This window comes from Bombina bombina, chromosome 1 (genome assembly GCF_027579735.1).
Source record: "Bombina bombina isolate aBomBom1 chromosome 1, aBomBom1.pri, whole genome shotgun sequence".
Classification (NCBI taxonomy): domain Eukaryota; kingdom Metazoa; phylum Chordata; class Amphibia; order Anura; family Bombinatoridae; genus Bombina; species Bombina bombina.
This window is the reverse complement of record NC_069499.1, coordinates 1,006,932,885-1,006,956,620: the sequence shown is the minus strand read 5'-3', so window position 1 is coordinate 1,006,956,620 and position 23,736 is coordinate 1,006,932,885.

Here is a 23,736-nt window from a genome sequence, read left to right as displayed (position 1 = left end):
GTGCGTTAGGGTAAAAAAGCAGCGTTAAAGGTCCTAACGATGCTTTTTTACGCCCGCTGGTATTACGAGTCTTGAAGGTTTAGGGTCACCGCACACTTCTTTGGCCTTACCGCAAAATGACTTACGTAAACTTCGTAAAGTCTTTTTTCTATGGGACTTCCATAGCACTGATATTACGAGTCTGTCCTGGGAGGCCAAAAAAGTGAGCGGTACACCCTACCCCGTCAAGAGTCCTAACGCATTTAAAAGTCAGTAGTTAAGAGTTTTATGGTACAACGCCGTAGCATAAAACTCATAACTAAAGTGCTAAAAAGTACACTAACACCCATAAACTACCTATTAACCCATAAACCGAGGCCCTCCCGCATTGCAAATACTAAAATAAAAATTTTAACCCCTAATCTGCCGCTCCGGACACCGCCGCCACCTACATTATATTTATTAACCCCTATTCTGACGCCCTCAAAGTCGCAGCCACCTACCTACACTTATTAACCCCTAATCTGCCGCCCCCAACGTCGCCGACACTATAATAAACATATTAACCCCTAAACCACCGCACTCCCGCCTCGCAAACATTAGTTAAATAGTATTAAACCCTAATCTGCCGTCTCTAACATCGCCGCCACCTACCTACATTTATTAACCCCTAATCTGTCGCCCCCAACGTCGCCGCCACTATATTAAAGTTATTAACCCCTAAACCTAAGTCTAACCCTAAACCTAACACCCCCTAACTTAAATATAATTTAAATAATAGTTACATTGTAGCTAGCTTAGGATTTATTTTTATTTTACAGGCAAGTTTGTATTTATTTTAACTAGATACAATAGTTACTAAATAGTTATTAACTATTTAATAACTACCTAGCAAAAATAAATACAAATTTACCTGTAAAATAAAACCTAACCTAAGTTACACTAACACCTAACACTACACTATAATTAAATAAATTTACTAAATTAAATACAATTACCTAAATTAAATTAAATTAGCTAAAGTACAAAAAAAACAAACACTAAATTACAGAAAATAAATAAACAAATTACAGAAATTTAAACTAATTACACCTAATCTAATAGCCCTATTAAAATAAAAAAAGCCCCCCCAAAATAAAAAAAAACCCTAGCCTAAACTAAACTACCAATAGCCCTTAAAAGGGCCATTTGCGGGGCATTGCCCCAAAGTAATCAGCTCTTTTACCTGTAAAAAAAAAATACAAACAGCCCCCCAACAGTAAAACCCACCACCCACACAACCAACCCCCCAAATAAAAAAACTAGCTAAAAAAACCTAAGCTCCCCATTGCCCTGAAAAGGGAATTTGGATACGCATTGCCCTTAAAAGGGCAGTTAGCTTTTTTGCCACCCAAATCCTAATCTAAAAAATAAAACCCACCCAATACACCCTTAAAAAACCTAACACTAACCCCCTGAAGATCGACTTACCGTGAGAAGTCTTCATCCAAGCCAGGCGAAGTGGTCCTCTAGACGGGCAAACATCTCCATCCAAGCCGGGCAGAAGTGGTCCTCCAGACGGGCAGAAGTCTTCATTCAGACGGCATCTTCTATCTTCTAGACATGTGCGATTTGTTTCGGATCGATTCGGTAATTCGGAAAATTCGGAAAATTGGGAGATTCGGATCGATTCGAATTTCCGAATTAAAATACTGCCGAATCTACTGAATAAATCCGAATCGAATACATCCGAATCGATTCGAATACATCCGAATCGATTCGGATGTATTCAGTAGATTCGGATGGCCGTGTATTACACTAGTATTGTACAGTATATTAGGTTTTATCACTCTGCTATGGGTTAAACCTAATATACAGTACATAATACTAGTGTAATACACAGCACATCCCACCTAACACTTACCGAAATTCCGAATTTCTGAATCGATTCGAACCGAATCGAACCGAACCGAACCAAATTTTTCCGAATCCGAAACAAATTAATTCGAATTTTTCCGAATTCGAATAGATCCAAACCGAAATTCGAATCGATCCGAATCGATCCGAACCGAAACAAATTTTTCGAAGCTGCACAAGTCTACTATCTTCATCCTTCCGGCGCGGAGTGGGTCCATCTTCAAGACATCCGACGCAGAGCATCCTCTTCATCCGACGACTAAAACAGAATGAAGGTACCTTTAAGTGACGTCATCCAAGATTGCGTCCCTTAGATTCCAATTGGCTGATAGAATTCTATCAGCCAATCAGAATTAAGGTAGAAAAAATCCTATTGGCTGATGCAATCAGCCAATAGGATTGAAGTTCAATCCTATTGGCTGATCCAATCAGCCAATAGGATTGAGCTTGCATTCTATTGGCTGGATCAGCCAATAGGATTTTTTCTACCTTAATTCCGATTGGCTGATAGAATTATATCAGCCAATCGGAATCTAAGGGACGCCATCTTGGATGACGTCACTTAAAGGTACCTTCATTCTGTTTTAGTCGTCGGATGAAGAGGATGCTCTGCGTCGGATGAAGATAGAAGATGCCGTCTGGATGAAGGCTTCTGCCCGTCTGGAGGACCACTTCTGCCCGGCTTGGATGAAGACTTCTGCCCGTCTGGGGGACCACTTTGCCCGGTTTGGATGAAGAAGTCTCCCGGTAAGTTGATCTTCAGGGGGTTAGTGTTAGGTTTTTTTTAAGGGTGTATTGGGTGGGTTTTATTTTTTAGATTAGGATTAGGGCGGCAAAAGAGCTAACTGCCCTTTTAAGGGCAATGCCCATCCAAATGCCCTTTTCAGGGCAATGGGGAGCTTAGGTTTTTTAGTTAGGATTTTATTTGGGGGGTTGTTTGTGTGGGTGGTGGGTTTTAATGTTGGGGGGTTGTTTGTATTTTTTTTTACAGGTAAAAGAGCTGATTACTTTGGGGCAAAAGGGCCTTTTAAGGGCTATTGGTAGTTTAGTTTAGGCTAGGTTTTTTTTTATTTTGGGGGGCTTTTTTATTTTAATATGGCTATTAGATTAGGTGTAATTAGTTTAAATTTCTGTAATTTGTTTATTATTTTCTGTAATTTAGTGGGGGTTTTTGTTTCGCTGCCAAAAGCTATCATATTAAAAAAATCATTAACTTTAGGTTTCTCATTGAAATTATTTATGTACCGCTTGTGCAGTCATAACACAAATGGTTGGAAAAGCTTCTATGAGATCCCCTTTGTTCATAATTACCAGACATGTATAGCTTTGAAATTCATTTTGGTAATTAGAAGGACGCTAACTGCAGCTGTGCACCACACTTCTAGGGCGCGATTACATATGCAACGTTGCCCACAAAAGCCGGCGTCGTCAGTTTTTAGTCAGATATTACTATCACATATGCGGCGCCACATAAAAATGCCATGCGTATATTTCACCCGTCGCCCGCTAATTTTACTCCCATAAACTAACATAGAACCGCATCGCAAGACGGTATCACATATTCAGAGCAAGGACTTACACAGCGAAAATGGAGAAACTTGACTCCATTTTCACCTTGCCACAGATAGGCAGGTGTAGCAAGCCTTGCACTGAAAATGTGAGCACTGTAACTCCCTGGAAGTATTAACAAACACCTAACGCATGCGTGGTATCTACCTGTCAACCGCCATCCCCCACCGCAATAACTAATAAAGTATATTAACCCCTGATTTGTGAACCCCCACATCGCAATATAGCTAATAAACATATTAACCCCTAATCCGCAATCCCCCCACATCACAATCTACCTATTAACAACCTAAACCGCCAAACCCCACAACGCAATATGCCTAATTAAATTATTATCCCCTAATCCGCCATTCACCCACATCACAATAAAACTAATTAAGCTATTAACCCCTAAACCACCAACCCCCCCACAACGCAATAAAGCTAATTACTCTATTAACCCCTAAACCGCCAACCCCCATATCGCAATAAACCTAATTGAGATATTAACTCCTAAACCGCCAACTCCCCACAATGCAAATAACTAATTTAATTACTAATCCCCCTATTATTATTATCATTTATTTATAAAGCGCCAACAGATTACGCAGCGCTATACAAAGAAAAAAAAACATTACAGAGATACAGTAATACACAAACAAGTACAGTAGGGGTAAATAGTTGTAGGTTAATTCAGTTATACAAAAGGAGAGAAATGCCCTGCCCTTGAGCACAATCAGTAGTAGTTCACTTTAAATACAAAGTGGCCTACAGGTAGAGAGGCTCTCAAGCTTACAATCTAAAGGAGAGGGCATGGACACAGAAGGCAAGGGAGAAAAAAATATGTCTGATATAAGGCTGAGTGAACTGAGAGCGACACCTGGGTGTGTGTGTGTGGTGACTGAGCAAGTGAGATTTGGAAAAGTGTAAAAGAATGTGGTAAAATGTCAGTACAATGGCTGTGAGTCTGAAGTGGTAACTCTATCCTGGATTATTAGTGACAGCTGCACATAATTACTGTTAGGTGCGTGTATATATTAAGGTAAACAATAGGGTTGGTGGTGGTTGGGAGGGATTGGTGTGCTTGTGCTTGCAAATCTGGAGTCTGAGGTTAGGTGTGAGGATGTGGAAAGAGAGAGGAGTGTAAATATGGGAGGAGGGGTTTGAGACACAGCAGTGGGGTAGAAAAAGTTTGGAAACAAAGATTGGAGACAAAGATTTTATAAAAAAAGATTGGAATATTACAATGAGATTTAAAAATAATTCCATCAAAGCCCAACAGAAATAAGAAATAATTGCACTCAGTATCTTGATTGGAGAGATGCCAGTCAGGTGAATTACCTTGTAAAATGTCTTTGCAAATCTGGAGTCTGAGGTTAGGTGTGAGGCTTGTAAAATGTCTTTGCAAATCTGGAGTCTGAGGTTAGGTGTGAGGCTTGTAAAATGTCTTTGCAAATCTGGAGTCTGAGGTTAGGTGTGAGGCTTGTAAAATGTCTTTGCAAATCTGGAGTCTGATTTAACCCCAATTACATAAAAAAATATATATATTTTTATTGAGGTTTTGAAATTTAAACACAATAGCAAGGTTACAATGTAAGTATGAACATAAGCATATGTCCACACATAACAAGACTATCTTCAGAGTATTAATCAGTATAATTATAAAGAGTAACAACAATACACCTCTATTACAGCATAGCATAAAATACATATAATACTTTTAGATGTAAGTTCAACTAGGTAAAAATAAATAACCTCAATGGTCAGTAATCAACCTCTTTTATATTCTTTATAGTTGCTATATATATATATATATATATGTAGTTAACCCTCTTCTAACTAAGGAGGCCACTCTTGGGTCTCAGGTAATCATGCGATAACTGTATGGAAGAGGGAAGCTTATCAAAATGATTTGGTTTATAGGACCACTGTTGGGTCCGGAAGACTGTAGTTATGAACAATAAATAGAATGAATTTAATAAGGACTCTATAGGATATATTTTCCTCAGCTTATTTATATAAGCGTAATGTGGGGTACAGAGCTAAGATTTGGATAACATGTATGCTAGAAATGGAGTGTATATATAGATAGGGACTATGGGGTTGTATAGAGGAAAGTATATACCTTAAAAAGCAAACACATAATGTTGAAACAGACAGTTGCAACAAAATCACATTTACCAGAAATAGCATAGCTAACAGGAGGAGACTGTGCATACAGATGAATGACTGCCGTCCCCATAATCTTGTAAAATCTTAGACACAATTATAGACTAACAACGCGAATAACCACATAACTTTTATCTTCCCAATTATTATCTGCAGCACATTAGATCCCATGCCTCCTGTCGTTGCCTCATTTCTTGTACTCCACAGGAAAGTTACCCATGACATATAACTGAACTAAGGACCATTATGGTTTTGGGTATCCAGAAGAGGGGCTAAACTAAAAGCAAAACACCTTTTTTAATATAAAGCAAGGAGTCCCATATACAATTGATACTGAACGGTATAGGAGGTTTATGAAGGTTTGAAATTAAGATGTAGCCATAGTATAACAGTATAACATAACGTCCATATATTTTTTTAACGTCCATACCTTAGCACCCAAGTACAGGCCATATACCTAGGCGGCAGGCAGGTTAACTATATTAGTAGACAGAATATGGACAAAAAGTAAGCGATAAGGCTCAATTTAAAATTATTCTAAATACAAAGCGGCTTGTTATTATCTGTCTTAAGGTCCTACACAACAACATTGAAAACAACTATTTATGGTCAAGTAACCGAACAGTGCTCTCATCAACAACCATGTAGCACATAATACAATAATAGTGAATCAGGTGGGGTGCTATAGTGTTATGATTACATAAATGATGGAAATTACTAGCTGGGTATTAGGTAAATGAAAGAGAGAGTTTATGCATATTAGAGTATAGTAGGACCTGTATTAGTTCAGGACTAAAGTGCAGCCCTATCAACTATATAATCCAAAAAATTAGCTAGTACAAAGGTCAACATGATATTGTAACTAAATTACATATGTTAGGCAGCTGAGATTCCTGATATATCCGCAATCCATATCACTGACTGACGTGCACAGTCAGTCAGTGACGTGGAGCCTGGAGGCGGACAGCGGTGGAGCTGACTCTCTCTGGACTGTGAGAGGGAAAGAAACAAGCTGGATGTGCTGCTGGTCTGGAGTTTCGCCTCAAGACTGTTCTTGTGACACTGACACCCATGCTGATGATTTTAAAATTGAGGCTGCTAAGGCTGTTAGCGGAGCCATGTCGCCCATGCCCACCCACCTGACCAGAGAGACACTGGCGCCGGACTGGTACACTGAAGCAAGTGAGAGGTAGGATTTAATGGAGCTTCAGCTATAGTATATAACACTCCGAATTTTCTCTACATATATATAGACACATAATCTAAGCGTATTTGTTCTCCATCCTAATGTCAAGGGAGGTCTCTATGACAGTTATTTTGTTATATTATTTTATTATGAATGCCTTATTATGTCATATGTTATCTTTCTTTTCTTTTCATTTACATTAGTTAAATATCTCAATTGCAACTTTTCTGTTATGTGCTACTTAGTATTTGAATTTGTATTCCTTGTATTGTGTTGCTTATGTATAATATGCTAGAATAGTTCATTACAAGAAGTTGGTATACCTTGTCAAATAGGGTTAATTAGTTACACAGTGACCGTCAGCTGTTCAGCCTTGAGTTCTATTAAGGTGGCTACTTAAGAGTGAATACCGGATATTCTTATAGGTCTATGATTAAAGCTACAGAAAAAGGGGGGGTGTCTCAACCTATTGAATCACCTAACAAACATATTAAGTAGCCAAAAATAGTAGTAACACTGTAATGTCTGCAAGGACCTAATGTCGTTATACTTCAGTAGCAATAATGAATTATTTAGAATTGCAGGTTCTTGCAGTATCAGATTGGAACCAATGGACTACCCCTTCAAAAAATCATGGGTATATGTATGCAAGTAATTACATAAAGTGAGCTTCAACGGAACAGTTAAAAGTTGTACTTCTCTATACCCGGTGTGCCTAATACATATCACTAGCAGTCCATATGGTTATCGTAAAAAGCACTCTCAAAAACCAATGAATTAGTCCAGGGACCTGAATAGTGTTCCGTAGCCTAAGTCACCCTGGCGGAAAAAGGTCACTCCTGGGGGGCCCCTTTGAAGCAATATATCAGACACGCCAGCTATTGTAGTTAAAACAGACACTCATTCACTCACCGGCTGTCGTGCTTTACCGGGCAACGGCCCGTCCACCATTCGCGGAAAAAGCTTCACCTCCGACAGCCTGGGAGCGTCTGTGTCCTAGATGAGATCCGATCCTCTTGTCTTGCTTACCCGGGCTACGGTCCTTCCACTGTGCGCGGAGTAAGCATTCCCTCAAACAACCAGGGAGCGTCTGTGTCTTGGGCGTGACCTAATCCTCCTTCCGGATTGGTCCGTGGGGGAGACCAAGCCTCCTTTGTTGCCCCGTTGGGAAAAGGTGTTCTGGAGTAGAGCCGGTGATCAAATGGGGCCCCCTGATATCGGCACTATGTGCACAAATAGGAACAACAGCGTCACCGGGTATCCAAGTGCTTAAAGTGCTTGTAGATCTCTTGTGAAAAAACGTATAATTATGTATGCAGGTCTCACCGGGTATAAAACATTCTTGCTTGGAGGGAGTCCTTATGGTCCAATAAGTCAGTGGGCAGTGCAGCCAGGTGCTAGCAAGTGGCAAAAGCAGATCCACAAAAAAGAGAAAGTCCGCTAAGCACCATTAGTTAAAAGTAAAAAGAACTTTATTAAATCACAATTAAAATTAGATACATAGAGAGAAGGGATAATCCCCTGCTGAACAGACTAACATGTTTCGGCTAGGATAGCCATACTCATAGTCCTATAAGGACTATGAGTACGGCTATCCTAGCCGAAACATGTTAGTCTGTTCAGCAGGGGATTATCCCTTCTCTCTATGTATCTAATTTTAATTGTGATTTAATAAAGTTCTTTTTACTTTTAACTAATGGTGCTTAGCGGACTTTCTCTTTTTTGTGGCTATGATTAAGGCTAACAATCCAGCCGAAACGCATAAGACCGACTGGCAGCTGATGGTCACAGCGTCTTTTTCTATTTCCTTCACTTATTCTTTTTACCCCCATTTTTTCTAAGTGTGTTTTTCAATTATACAATAAACGTATCACTATTTTTTACCGGAGCTCGCTGGATTCCTTGTCTGTTTCCTGATAGTATATAACAGTTTCCTTTTTAATATATTTATGTGAAGAACCCAGGTGTAATTTCTGGGTGGGGGGAGAGCTTCTACTATATGGTTGCTGCTTGGCTTGCTGGGAAAAAAACATTGGTTCTGACTTCTGAAATAAATCATGGAGTGACATGCGGATGTTGTACTTTCTAAAGTAACATCATGGTCTTAGTGCCCTTCTCTAAATTTGTTTATGAATAGGAATATGTACATTTGTGTGTGTGTGTGTGTGTGTGTAAGTGTAAATGTGTGTGTGTAAGTGTAAATGTGTGTGTGTAAGTGTAAATGTGTGTGTGTGTAAATGTTTGTGTGTGTGTAAATGTGTGTGTGTAAATGTGTGTGTGTGTGAATGTGAATTTTCACCCACAACAGTAATCCATAACTTTCCTTCTTTTGTTGGGACATTAACTTTCTCAATGTAAAATGTCTCTATTTCCCCAGTGCTACAAATCCAATATAATGGTTATGCAGCACAAACACTGTCTGATTTGCTATGCAGCACAATCACTGTCTGATTTGCTATGCAGCACAACCACTGCCTGATTTTCTATGCATCACAACCACTGCCTGATTTTCTATGCATCACAACCACTGTCTGATTTGCTATGCAGCACAACCACTGTCTGATTTGCTATGCAGCACAACCACTGTCTGATTTGCTATGCAGCACAACCACTGTTTGATTTGCTATGCAGCACAACCACTGTCTGATTTGCTATGCAGCACAACCACTGTTTGATTTGCTATGCAGCACAACCACTGTCTGATTTGCTATGCAGCACAACCACTGTTTGAGTTGCTATGCAGCACAACCACTGTTTGATTTTCTATGCAGCACAACCACTGAACCAAAAATGGGCCAGCTCCTAAGCTTATATTCCTGCTCTTTAAATACAGATACCAAGAGAACGAAGAAAAATTGATAATAGGAGTCAATTAGAAAGTTGCTTAAAATGTCATGCTCTAAAAAAATTGGGTTTCATATCTAGCAATAAGATGGTATGCAATCTCAGGGGGGAGCGTCAAAATGTATCCTAACGTGTGGCCAAATATCCTATGTCTGACTAGTAGACACCTAAATTGTCCGGTTTAAACCCAAGCTGAACGGTCAAATCAGTAGATAATTGTAAGACATAGCCGGAGCTATAGCAGTGTGCGACCGCTCAGCCCAATTACATAAATTTAAATACTAATTTACAAATAAAGTAAAAAACATAAGATTACTTTAAAAATAAAAAAATAAGATTAAATTAATCTAAAAATTACAAAAAATAAAAAAGTCTAACATTACATAAAAAATAAACCAAATTATCAAAAATTAAAAAAAACAGAATTTATGTCTTACCTGATAAATTCCTTTCTCCTACGGTGTGTCCGGTCCACGGCTTCATCCTTACTTGTGGGAATATTCTCTTCCCTAACAGGAAATGGCAAAGAGGCACACAGCAAAAGCTGTCCATATAGCCCCTCCTCTGGCCCCGCCCCCCAGTCATTCGACCGACGGTTAGGAGAAAAAGGAGAAACTATAGGGTGCCGTGGTGACTGTAGTGTATAGAGATAAAATATTTAAGCCTGACAAAAAGCCAGGGCGGGCCGTGGACCGGACACACCGTAGGAGAAAGGAATTTATCAGGTAAGACATAAATTCTGTTTTCTCCTACATAGGTGTGTCCGGTCCACGGCTTCATCCTTACTTGTGGGAACCAATACCAAAGCTATAGGACACGGATGAAGGGAGGGAACAAGTCAGGCGACCTATACGGAAGGCACCACGGCTTGCAAAACCTTTCTCCCAAAAACAGCCTCCGAAGAGGCAAAAGTATCGAATTTGTAAAATTTTGTAAAAGTATGCAGTGAAGACCAAGTCGCTGCCTTACAAATCTGATCAACAGAAGCCTTGTTCTTGAAGGCCCATGTGGAAGCTACAGCCCTAGTAGAGTGAGCTGTGATTCGTTCAAGAGGCTGCCGTCCAGCAGTCTCATAAGCCAATCGGATGATGCTTTTCAGCCAAAAGGAAAGAGAGGTAGCAGTAGCTTTCTGCCCTCTCCTCTTACCAGAATAAACAACAAACAAGGATGAAGTTTGTCTGAAATCCTTAGTTGCCTCTAAGTAGAATTTTAGAGCACGGACCACATCCAGGTTGTGTAACAACCGTTCCTTCTTTGAAACTGGATTCGGACACAGGGAAGGAACAACTATTTCCTGGTTAATATTCCTGTTGGAAACCACCTTTGGAAGAAAACGAGGTTTGGTACGTAAAACTACCTTATCTGAATGGAAAACCAGATAGGGAGTAGAATACTGCAGAGCAGATAATTCAGAAACTCTTCTAGCAGAAGAAATAGCAACCAAAAACAGAACCTTCCAAGATAGTAACTTAATATCTATGGAATGTAAAGGTTCAAACGGAACCCCTTGAAGAACTGAAAGAACTAAGTTTAGACTCCATGGAGGAGTCATAGGTCTGTAGACAGGCTTGATTCTAACTAATGCCTGTACAAACGCCTGTACATCTGGCAAGGCTGCCAGTCGTTTGTGTAACAAAACAGGCAGAGCAGATATCTGTCCTTTTAAGGAACTAGCTGACAAACCTTTATCCAAACCCTCTTGGAGAAAGGAAAGTATTCTAGGGATTTTAATTTTACTCCAAGAAAAACCTTTGGAATTGCACCAACAGATATATTTTTGCCATATCTTATGGTAAATTTTCCTAGTCACTGGTTTTCTGGCTTGAACCAGAGTGTCTATAACCGAATCAGAAAACCCACGCTTAGATAGAATCAAGCGTTCAATTTCCAAGCAGTCAGTTGCAGAGAGACTAGATTTGGATGTCTGAATGGACCTTGAACTAGAAGATCCTGCCTCAAAGGTAGCTTCCATGGTGGAACCGATGACATATTCACCAGATCTGCATACCAAGTCCTGCGTGGCCACGCAGGGGCTATTAGAATCACCGAGGCCTTCTCCTGTTTGATCCTGGCTACAAGCCTGGGAAGGAGAGGGAACGGTGGAAAAACATAAGCCAGATTGAACGACCAGGGCGCCACTAATGCATCCACCAGTGCCGCCTTGGGATCCCTGGATCTGGACCCGTATCGAGGAACCTTGGAGTTCTGACGAGACGCCATCAGATCCATATCTGGGTTGCCCCATAGTTGAGTTAACTGGGCAAAGACCTCCGGGTGAAGTTCCCACTCCTCCGGATGGAAAGTCTGACGACTCAGATAATCCGCCTCCCAGTTGTCTACTCCTGGGATCTGAATCGCAGAAAGATGGCAGGAGTGATCCTCCGCCCATTTGATGATCTTGGAGACTTCTTTCATCGCTAAGGAACTCTTTGTTCCCTCCTGATGATTGATGTATGCTACAGTCGTCATGTTGTCCGACTGAAACCTTATGAACCTGGCCTCCGCTAGTTGAGGCCAAGCCAGGAGCGCATTGAATATCGCTCTCAGTTCCAAAATGTTTATCGGGAGAAGAGACTCTTCCCGAGATCATAGGCCCTGAGCTTTCAGAGAGTCCCAGACCGCGCCCCAGCCCAAGAGGCTGGCGTCGGTCGTGACAATGACCCACTCTGGTCTGCGGAAACTGATTCTCTGAGACAGGTGATCCTGAGTCAACCACCAGAGGAGTGAGTCCCTGGTTACCTGATCTACTTGAATTTGGGGAGACAAGTCTGCATAATCCCCATTCCACTGTTTGAGCATGCACAGCTGTAATGGTCTTAAATGAATTCGAGCAAAAGGAACCACGTCCATTGCTGCAACCATTAGTCCTATTACTTCCATGCACTGAGCTATGGAGGGCTGAGGAATAGAATGAAGAACTCAACAAGCGTTTAGAAGCTTTACCTTTCTGACCTCTGTCAGGAAGATCTTCATTTCCACAGAATCTATTATTGTTCCCAGAAAGGGAACCCTTGTGGACGGTGACAGGGAACTTTTTTCTATGTTCACCTTCCACCCGTGAGATCTGAGAAAGGCTATGACAATCTCTGTATGAGCCCTTGCTTTGGAAAGAGACGACGCTTGGATTAGAATGTCGTCTAGGTAAGGTGCTACAGCAATGCCCCTCGGCCTTAGGACCGCTAGAAGGGACCCTAGCACCTTTGTGAAAATTCCGGGGAGCGGTGGCTAAACCGAATGGAAGAGCCACGAACTGGTAGTGTTTGTCCAGAAAGGCGAACCTCAGGAACTGATGATGAGTTTTGTGGATCGGGATATGCAGATACGCATCCTTTAAGTCCAAAATTGACCCTCCTGGATTGTTGGCAAGATTGTCCGAATGGTTTCCATTTTGAACGATGGAACTCTGAGGAATTTGTTTAATATCTTTAAATCCAGAATTGGCCTGAAAGTTCCCTCTTTTTTGGGAACTACAAACAGGTTCGAGTAAAAACCTAGACCTTGTTCCCCTGAGGGGACTGGGTTTATCACTCCCATCTTTAATAGGTCTCTTACGCAATGTAAGAATGCCTGTTTCTTTATTTGGTCTGAAGATAAGCGAGACATGTGGAACCTTCCCTTTGGAGGAAGTCCCTTGAACTCTAGAAGGTATCCCTGGGAGACTATTTCTAGTGCCCAGGGATCCGGAACATCTCTTGCCCAAACCTGAGCAAAGAGAGATAATCTGCCCCCTACTAGATCCGGTCCCGGATCGGGGGCTACCCCTTCATGCTGTCTTGGTAGCAGCAGCAGGCTTCTTGGCCTGTTTACCCTTGTTCCAGCCTTGCACCGGTTTCCATGCAGGTTTGGGCTGGACAGCGTTACCGTCTTGTCTAGAGGCTGTAGAGTTATTAGCCGGTCCGTTCCTGAAATTGCGAAAGGAACAAAAATTAGACTTGTTCTTAACCTTGAAAGGTCTATCTTGTGGGAGGGCATGGCCCTTACCCCCAGTGATGTCTGAAATAATCTCCTTCAATTCCGGCCCAAAAAGGGTCTTACCTTTGAAAGGAATATTAAGTAACTTAGTCTTGGACGACACATCTGCCGACCACGATTTTAGCCAAAGCGCCCTACACGCCACTATAGCAAAACCTGAGTTTTTCGCCGCTAATTTCGTTATTTGAAAAGCGGCATCCAATATAAAGGAATTAGCTAACTTTAGTGCGTGAATTCTGTCCATGACTTCTTCATATGAAGTCTCCTTCTGGAGCGACCTTTCTAATTCCTCGAACCAAAAGGATGCCGCTGAGGTGACAGTAATAATACACGTAGCTGGTTGAAGAATGAAGCCTTGCTGAACAAAAATCTTTTTAAGCAATCCTTCCAATTTTTTATCCATAGGATCTTTGAAAGCGCAGCTGTCCTCTATAGGAATAGTTGTGCGCTTCGCTAACGTTGAAACTGCTCCCTCTACCTTCGGGACCGTCTGCCATGCGTCCCTTCTGGGGTCTACAATGGGAAACATTTTCTTAAATATAGGAGGTGGGGTAAAGGGAATACCCGGTTTCTCCCACTCCTTATTCACTATGTCCGCTACCCTTTTGGGTATTGGAAAGGCGTCATCGTGCACTGGGACCTCTAAGAACTTGTCCAATTTGCACAACTTTTCTGGGATTACCATGGAATCACAATCATCCAGAGTAGCTAATACCTCCTTAAGCAGGGCGCGGAGATGTTCTAGCTTAAATTTAAATGCTACTATATCGGGCTCTGCCTGTTGAGAAATTTTTCCGGAGTCAGAAATTTCTCCCTCAGACAGTCCCTCCCTTACAGCCAATTCTGATTGATGTGAGGGTAAAATAGATAAAACATCGTCAGCGTCTAATTGTTCATCCTTTTTATCTGTATTTAAAACTGAACAATCACGCTTTCTCTGAAATGCTGGCAGTTTGGATAACAGATTTGCTATAGAATTATCCACTACTGCTGATAATTGCTGCATAGAAACAAGCATTGTCGCGCCAGAAGGTGTCTGCGCGGGCAAAGCTGGTGTAGACACAGAAGGAGAGGATGTAGAACTATCCCCACTACCTTCATTAGATGAATCATCTTGGGCAATTTTATTAAATGTGACAGAACTGTCCTTACTTTGTTTGGACGCTATGGCACAATTATCACATACACTCGCAGGGGGGGCCACATTGGCCTCTATACACACAGAACATAAGTTATCTGATGGTTCAGACATGTTAAACAGACTTTGGCAGGCTTTTAATGCAATAAAAAGATTTTAAGCAAAACCGTTACTGTCTCTTTAAATAATAAAATGACACACTTTATTTCTGAATGTTCAAAAAACTATGAAGGCAATGTCCGATTTTTATTAGAGACTCTAGACCCAAAAATAAGCAAACCGGAGCTAATTATTGGTTTTAACCGGTTTTACACACTACAGTCCCAGCTACAGCTTTTGCTGTAGCTTTTACCTTCCTTAGGGGTCAACCACTACAGAAATCAGCCCTCCGGAGTCATTTTCTGAGCCACAGGACCCTCTCATATGAAGCTGCATGCACTGCCTTTGAAATCAACTGCGCAACAGAGGCGCGAAAATGGGGCCTCCTCCCTCAGCATACTAGAGTGAAGGGGCCTTCCTGACTAGATTTAGGCGTCTAAAACAAGCCAGATCTAATAAAAACATTCCCAAGTGTATGTAAGTTTATAAATCATCCCAAATGCCATTAAAATGTAATAAACACCAATCGATTTGGCCCACAATCGTGTCTACCAGCATAAGAACTAGAAAAAGTAAGCCTGTTATCTTGTTTTGCTGAGTTCAAAGAAAAATGGCTTACCGTTTTCCCTGAGGGGATAAATGACAGTATTCTAGCAATAGCCTGTGTTGTTAGAAAGGAGACTAGTCATACCTGAAGCAGATGAGTCTGCAAACTGTTACCCCCAACTGAAGTTCTCTGGTTTCAACAGTCCTGCGTGGTAACAGCAATGGATTTTAGTTACTTGTGCTAAAATCATAGCCCTCTTTAACAGAAATCTTCATCACTTTTCTGTTGCTGAGTAAATAGTACAAGCCGGCACTATTTTAAAATAACAAACTCTTGATAGAAGAAATAAAAACTACAACTAAACACCACAAACTCTTTACCATCCCCGTGGAGATGCTACTTGTTCAGAGCGGCAAAGAGAATGACTGGGGGGCGGGGCCAGAGGAGGGGCTATATGGACAGCTTTTGCTGTGTGCCTCTTTGCCATTTCCTGTTAGGGAAGAGAATATTCCCACAAGTAAGGATGAAGCCGTGGACCGGACACACTTATGTAGGAGAAATTAAACCTAATTCCTATGAAAATAAAAAAGCCCCCAAAATAAAAACACCCCCTAATCTAAACTAAACTACTAATAGCCCTTTAAGGGCCTTTTGTATGACATTGCTCTGTTAAACAGCTCTTTTACATTTAAAAAATACTGTCACCCCCTAACAGTAATCCACCCCACCAACCAAACCCCCAAAAATAAAAAATCTAACACTAAAAAAACCTAAACTACCCATTGCCCCTAAAGGGGCATTTGTATGGACATTGCCCTTAAATGGGCATTCAGCTCTTTTTTTGCCCTTAAAAGGGCATTCGGCTCTTTTACTGCCCTTAAATGGGCATTCAGCTCTTTTACAGCCCAAAAGAACCCTAATCTAAAAATAAAAGCCACCCCAAAAAAATTAAAAAAAGCCCAAGTCTAACCCCCAAATAGGTACTTACCTTTCCAGAAGTCCGGCGGAGAAGGTTCTCTTCCAGGCGGTGAAGTCTTCTTGGAGGCAGTGACACCTTCTTCCAGCGTGGGGACCTCTTCTAGCTTCATCCAGGGCGGAGGTGACTGTGGAACAAGATCGGTGACCACAAAGCCATCCAGCATGGAGATCCTCTTCATACGATCACTGCCGCACACTTAGGATTGAATTCAAGGTACCCGTTTAAAAATGGGTACCTTGCAATCCTATTGGCTGATATTTTCAAATAAGCCAAAAGGATGAGAGCTACTGAAATCTTATTGGCTGTTCAAATCAGCCAATAGGATTTCAGTAGCTCTCATCCTATAGGGGTTAATAGTGTAATTAGGTTTAATGTGTTTTAGGGGATATGGCGTATTAGGGGTTAATAGATTTATTAGGTATATTTGTGATGTGGTTGAATGGCGGATTAGGGGTTAATAGATTTATTAGGTAGTTTGCAATGTTTGGGTTTGCAGATTTAGGGGTTAATACTTTTATTAGGTAGATTGCGATGTGGGTGAATGGTGGATTAGGGGTTTATAGTTTAATTAGGCATATTGCGTTGTGGGGGGTTGGCAGTTTAGTCGTTTATACTTTTATTATTAGTTGTGATGTAAGGTGATGGCGGATATAAGGGTTTTGACGTGTATTTTTGGGAGGTGGGTTAGACCTTTCCAGGATATTTAACTTTTTTTTTTTTTTCTTAGGTGCCGGCAGTTTCTAAGTTTATGAACTGCCAGCATGGTTTATAAACGGGCGAGGCGGTTTTCAGCAGTTACGCTGAAGCCTGCGCCGCATATGTAATCTCGCTCCTAATATTCTCAGCAGTGAAGGGGTTAATTAGTTAGCTAGCAAGGGTAATATTAGTGTAGTGTAGGTATTACCCTCCCACCAAACTGATTCCTCCCAAACAACTCTCTTCCCCTCCCCCCTCATTGGTCTCCATCATTTTAGATACTCTTAGACAGTCTGGGCACTTTTTTAAATTCATTTTTTTAATTATTATTTTTTTCTATTGTAGGGATCCCTCCTCAACCCTCCCACCTCCTTGATCACTCCCAAACAGCTCTCTAACCCCCCTGTAACTAGTAGCAACCATATGAGGGTACTGTCAGCTGTCTGTCAGCACCCAGTTTATAGTAATGTTATCACTTTTTTAATATAATTTAATAATGAAAATGTTTTTCTGTAGTATAGCGATCCCCCTTCTGCTCCCCCCTCCAATTGATAATTCATTGGAACCCCCTCCCACTTGTCATATACCTTTTCAGTAGCGTAGGGGCCAATCCCTCCCCTTCCTCACCAAATACTTGTGCTGTATCTAGGGGTTGCCACCTTAGCCATGTTTTTCTGGACACTTATAAGTTAAACATGCTGCAGGGTTTGTAAGAAAGAATATTTATTGTGTTTCTGGACAGCACTATTCACATTCCTTCCTGCACACCATGCAGCATGGAAAACAGGAAAACATGGCTGAGGTGTAGAAATTCCTCCCCTTTCTTCCCCCTCCCGCCATGCCGACCCGCCTCCATCCTTCCCTCCCACACCACCCACAGCATCAACACAGAGTGTCAATGTCTGTATCAGCGATCTGCTATAATATGGTAAAGAAAGAACGATCAGTTCTTCCTTACCATATGAAGGAAGATGCATTCTGCCCCTGGAAGCAGGTATTACGTTAACACAGTAATGTGTGACATAGTACCTATGTCTATTAAGCTAAATGGGTTAATTTTATATTGGGCAGCTATAGTTTAAAAGGGCAGTCTAGACCCAATACTTATTCTTTATTACTTATTGTTACATACCAGACAAGCACATTGCAACAGGTTCTACATTTATAAGCTTGTAAGACGTACATGACATTTTTAAATAATCAATCGGCTAGATTACGAGTTTTTGTTTGTAATGGTGTGCGGTGCTAACGAGCAGTTTATACTCACCCCTCACCTACAGACAACGCTGGTATTACGGGTTTTTATGGCCGCAGAAAAGTGAGCGGAGAGCAAAATTTAGGTCCACATCTCACTGTAATACCAGCGCTGCTTACGGTAGTGGTGAGCTGGCTAAACGTGCTCGTTCACGATTTCCCCATAGGAATCAATGGGGCAGACCCGGCTGAAAAAAAACCTAACACCTGCAAAAAAGCAGTGTTCAGCTCCTAACGCAGCCCCATTGATTCCTATGGGAAAATACTTTTTATGTCTACACCTAACACCCTAAAATGAAACCCGAGTCTAAACACCCCTAATCTTACACTTTTTAACCCCTAAATTGCCACCCACCGACATCGCCGACACCTGCTTTATATTATTAACCCCTAATCTGCCGCTCCGGACACCGCCGCCACCTACATTATATGTATTAACCCCTAATCTGCCGCCCCAACATTGCTGAACCCTACATTATATTTATTAACCCCTAATCTTCCATCCCTAACATCGCCGCCACCTACCTACACTTATTAACCCCTAATCTGCTGCCCCAACGTTGCCGCCACTATATTAAAGTTATTAACCCCTAAACCTAAGTCTAACCCTAACCCTAACCCCCCTAACTTAAATATAATTTAAAATAATCTAAATAAAATAACTACAATTAACTAAATTATTCCTAATTTAAACTAAATACTTACCTATAAAATAAACCCTAAGCTAGCTACAATATAACTAATAGTTACATTGTAGCTAGCTTAGGGTTTATTTTTATTTTACAGGCAACTTTATATTTATTTTAACTAGGTACAATAGTTATTAAATAGTAATTAACTATTTAATAACTACCTAGTTAAAACAAAGACACATTTACCTGTAAAATAAAACCTAACATAAGTTACAATTACACCTATCGTGGAAAGAAGAGGATGCTCCGTGTCGGATGTCTTGAAGATGGAGCTGCTCCGCGCCGGATGGATGAAGATAGAAGATGCCGCCTGGTTGAAGACTTCTGCCCGTCTGGAGGACCTCTTCTGCCCAGATTCGATGAAGACTTCTGCCCGTCTGGAGGTCCACTTCGCCCGGCTTCTTAGAGGACTTCGGCCCGGTTGGGTGAAGACTTCTCAAGGTAGGGTGATCTTCAAGGGTTTTATTAAGGGGGTATTGGGTGGGTTTTAGAGTAGGGTTGGGTGTGTGGGTGGTGGGTTTTAATGTTGGGGGGGTATTGTACTTTTTTTTTTACAGGTAAAAGAGCTGATTACTTTGGGGCAATGTGCCGCAAAAGGCCCTTTTAAGGGCTATTTGTAATTTAGTATAGGGTAGGGCTTTTTTTTTATTTTGGGGGGCTTTTTTATTTTATTAGGGGGATTAGAGTAGGTGTAATTAGTTTTAAAAACTTGTAATTATTTTATTATTTTCTGTAATTTAGTGGGTTCTTTTGTACTGTAGTTTATTTTATTTAATTGTAATTAATTTAATTTAATGTAGGGAATTAATTTAATGATAGTGTAGTGTTAGGTGTAATTGTAACTTATGTTAGGTTTTATTTTACAGGTAAATTTGTCTTTATTTTAACTAGGTAGTTATTAAATAGTTAATTACTATTTAATAACTATTATACCTAGTTAAAATAAATACAAAGTTGCCTGTAAAATAAAAATAAACCCTAAGCTAGCTAAAATGTAACTATTAGTTATATTGTAGCTATCTTAGGGTTTATTTTATAGGTAAGAATTTAGTTTTAAATAGGAATAATTTATTTAATTGTAGTAATTTTATTTAGATTTATTTAAATAATATTCAAGTTAGGGGGGTGTTAGGGTTAGGGTTAGACTTAGATTTAGGGGTTAATACATTTAATATAGTGGCAGCGACGTTGGGGGCGGCAGATTAGGGGTTAATAAAATGTAACTAGTGTTTGTGAGGCGGGAGTGCGGCAGTTTAGGGGTTAATATATTTATTAAAGTGGCGGCGATGTCCAGTTTGGCAGATTAGGGGTTAAAAAAAATTATTTTACTGTTTGCGATGTGGGGGGCCTCGGTTTATGCTACGGCGTTAGCCCATAAAACTCTTAACTACTGATTTTCAAATGCGGTACGAGTCTTGATGGTAGAGGGTGTACCGCTCACTTTTAGGAAGACTCGTAATACCGGCGTTAGGAAAATCACATTGAAAATATGGGTTTCGCAATTGACGTAAGTGGATTTGCGGTATTTTCAAGTCGCGAAAAAAAAGTGAGTGGTACACCTGTACCTGCAAGACTCGTAATACCAGCGGGCGTTAAAAAGCAGCGTTGGGACCTCTCAGCGCTGCTTTTTAACCCTAACGCAAGACTCGTAATCTAGCCGATTGTTTGTTAGCATTCGAAAATGGTTGCCTAGCACAGTTTTCTTCTTGTTCATTTAGCTGTTTGTATGACAGTTTAGTAGTGCACGTTTAATATTTTTAGTTAGCTATTTCAAATTGCAGATGCACAAATCATCGTGTGCGAGTAGGAAAACGTATTCACAAGTCGATCATGATCGGAGTAACTTAAAGGGATTTGAAACACATTTGTTTTCTTTTGTGATTCAGATAGAGCGTGCAATTTTATGTAACTTTTTAATTTACTCCTATTATCAAATGTTCTTCGTTCTCTTTGTATATTTTTTTGAAAAGCAGGAATGTAAACTTAGGAGCCGGTCCATTTTTGGTTCAGAACCTGGGTAGCACTTGCTGATTGGTGGCTAAATGTAGCCACCAATCAGAAAAACCTACCCCTGCTTTTTAAAAAAAAAAAGATACCAAGAGAACAAACAAAAAATTGATAATAGGAATAAATTAGAAAGTTGCTTAAAATTGCATGATCTATCTGAATCATGAAATAAAATAATTGGGGCTAGATAGAATGATGCATTCAAAGAAAAGATTAGTCTTAGAATAATATTTAGATGTATTTTTTAAGTGTCATTTTTTTATATCTATAAAACAATGGACGCTGGTTTGTTCTGACTTTGTTGTTACTTTCTCTGCTGTTGCCAATTAGGGACACTTATAAAGAGGTCACTAGAGTGTGCAGCAGGGGCAGAACTACCGTGTGTGCAGTGGTCGCAACTGCACACACTAGTTCCATGATGAATTGAATGATCCCTGACTGTGGCATGCACATTGGCGCCTCCTCCACTGACTGCACGTGTAGTCAGTCAGTGAGAGAGACTTCACTGAGGGAGCCGAGATTTCTAATTCTGCAGCAGAGAAGCTGAGCTTGTGCTACTGCCTCCAAGAGCAAGCAGTGTCCAAGAGGGGATTTAAAGCAAGCACGGCTGGGATCAGTTGTCAAAAACTCCTCCTCAGACCGCTACAAGCCATTTCCAAGGAAGATCTGCACAGAATTACATGCAAGTGTTGCCATCTGCTGCAGAATGGTTATGTCCATGTATTTACAATGCTGCAAATATACCAGAAGGGGTATATGGATGTCCCTCTATTTAAATGATATCTTGCATTATAATTGGAAAGTTTTATTTTTTTCATTAAAGAAAAAAATATAGGTTTAATGTGCCCTTTAAGATTTATTGGATATTGAGTAATACCTATAACAGTTTATTTGTGTTTTGTTTTTTTAAACATGCATATGTATCAAATTAAAAAATTTTGGGGGGGTGGGGGGGCTTCTTAGATTCTTGCAACTGGGCCCTGTGGCTTCAAGTTATGCCTCTGGTGTGCAACCAATAGCTGTTTGGAATATAACAGTGTTCTGCACTTCCATTTCTAACAGGAACTGAAGTGCTCACTATTTCAAGATGAAATTACAGAAAAAGGAGACAAAATAAATAATTAAATTATACCGTAGAGTTTTTTTAGATATACGATTTATTATTTTATATTGCCATCTCAAAGTGTTTAATGTCCCTAACATTCCAAAATTTACATGCAATAGGTGGGAGAAGCTTGGCAGCCTTCGGTAGTTTGAAGTTTATAACATTGTTTTTCAGTTAACTTATTTTATACAAATCAGCTTTTGTTTTTCAAGAGTCCACAGTCCAGTGCAGTTTGTCAGTTACTGTATGTGATCAGCTGACATGCTTAGTACTAAGGTACTTTGTTTAGCACATTATTAATGTAGCTTCAGTGCAGGAGTTCATCAGCAGGAGGAGCCTGCAATGAGCAGTTACCATCATCAGTGCTTTACAGTGATCTCATGGTATTTCACTGAAATCTCACAAGATTTAATAGTCATCTTCCTTAAACTGAGAAGGGAATAAAGTAACTGTGCTGCACATGCCTCCTGTTTGACAGCTTGCACATACACACACAAGCATACATATACATGCATGCACATACACACACAAGCATACATATCCATGCATGCACACACACAAGCATACATATACATGCATGGACATACACACACAAGCATACATATCCATGCATGCACACACACAAGCATACATATACATGCATGCACATACACACACAAGCATACATTTAAGGCTGTGACACACTGCAAGCGGAGCGGCACACATCATGTAGATGCGGCTGTGCGCACTCAGTGTGTCCTGCCTTTTCATCTTTGAGCACTCTGCTGCGTCAGGTCACATAGCTAAGCGCTCAGAGATGAAATATTTGATCTTCAGAAGCGATGCGACGTGGAACGAAGCAGCTGCTTCGCCTTGCACCGCATCGCTTGCAGTGTGTCACAGCCTTTACACACATGCACATACACACACACACACATATACATTTACACACATGCACACACACATACATTTACACACATGCACACACACAAGCATACATATATAAATATATACACATACACACACAAGCATATATATATATATATATATATATATATATATAAAAATCCAACGATAACCTGCACAACGGAGCGCACAAAATATACTCTGTTCAAAGTAGGACTAGGATAATGAAAGGCTCAATAGAAGGGGAGGGCGGGATATTTAAAATCCCTTAATCACCGGCTGAGGCAGCTAATGGTTCAGCATGTCTGTTCCACACGCCAAATGTAACATCCAGGATACAAAAGGAGAACCAAAAAAAGCGCTCAAAGCCCAAAGTGTGAAGGATAAAAATGATATATTTATTTAGACATTTAAAAACAAAAAGAGTCCTCAAGGACTATTTGTAATCCAGGTTGAAATTGCAGGCACACAGAGCAGACATGTTTCGTGCTCAGGTAGCACTTGATCACTGCTTACCTGTGCACCTGCAAAGGCCTGCCTTTTAATTACACAAATTTAAAGTGATACATTACACCATTTTTAAACAACCTGAATCTAAAATACTAAGAGCTTATCTGTATAGTCTATTAATATAGTGTATATGAGAACATAGCATACTTAAAGTAGATGATATATTATGTACATAGCCTATTTAAACAAGATGATAAATTTGGTACATAGATATTAAATATGACTAATCA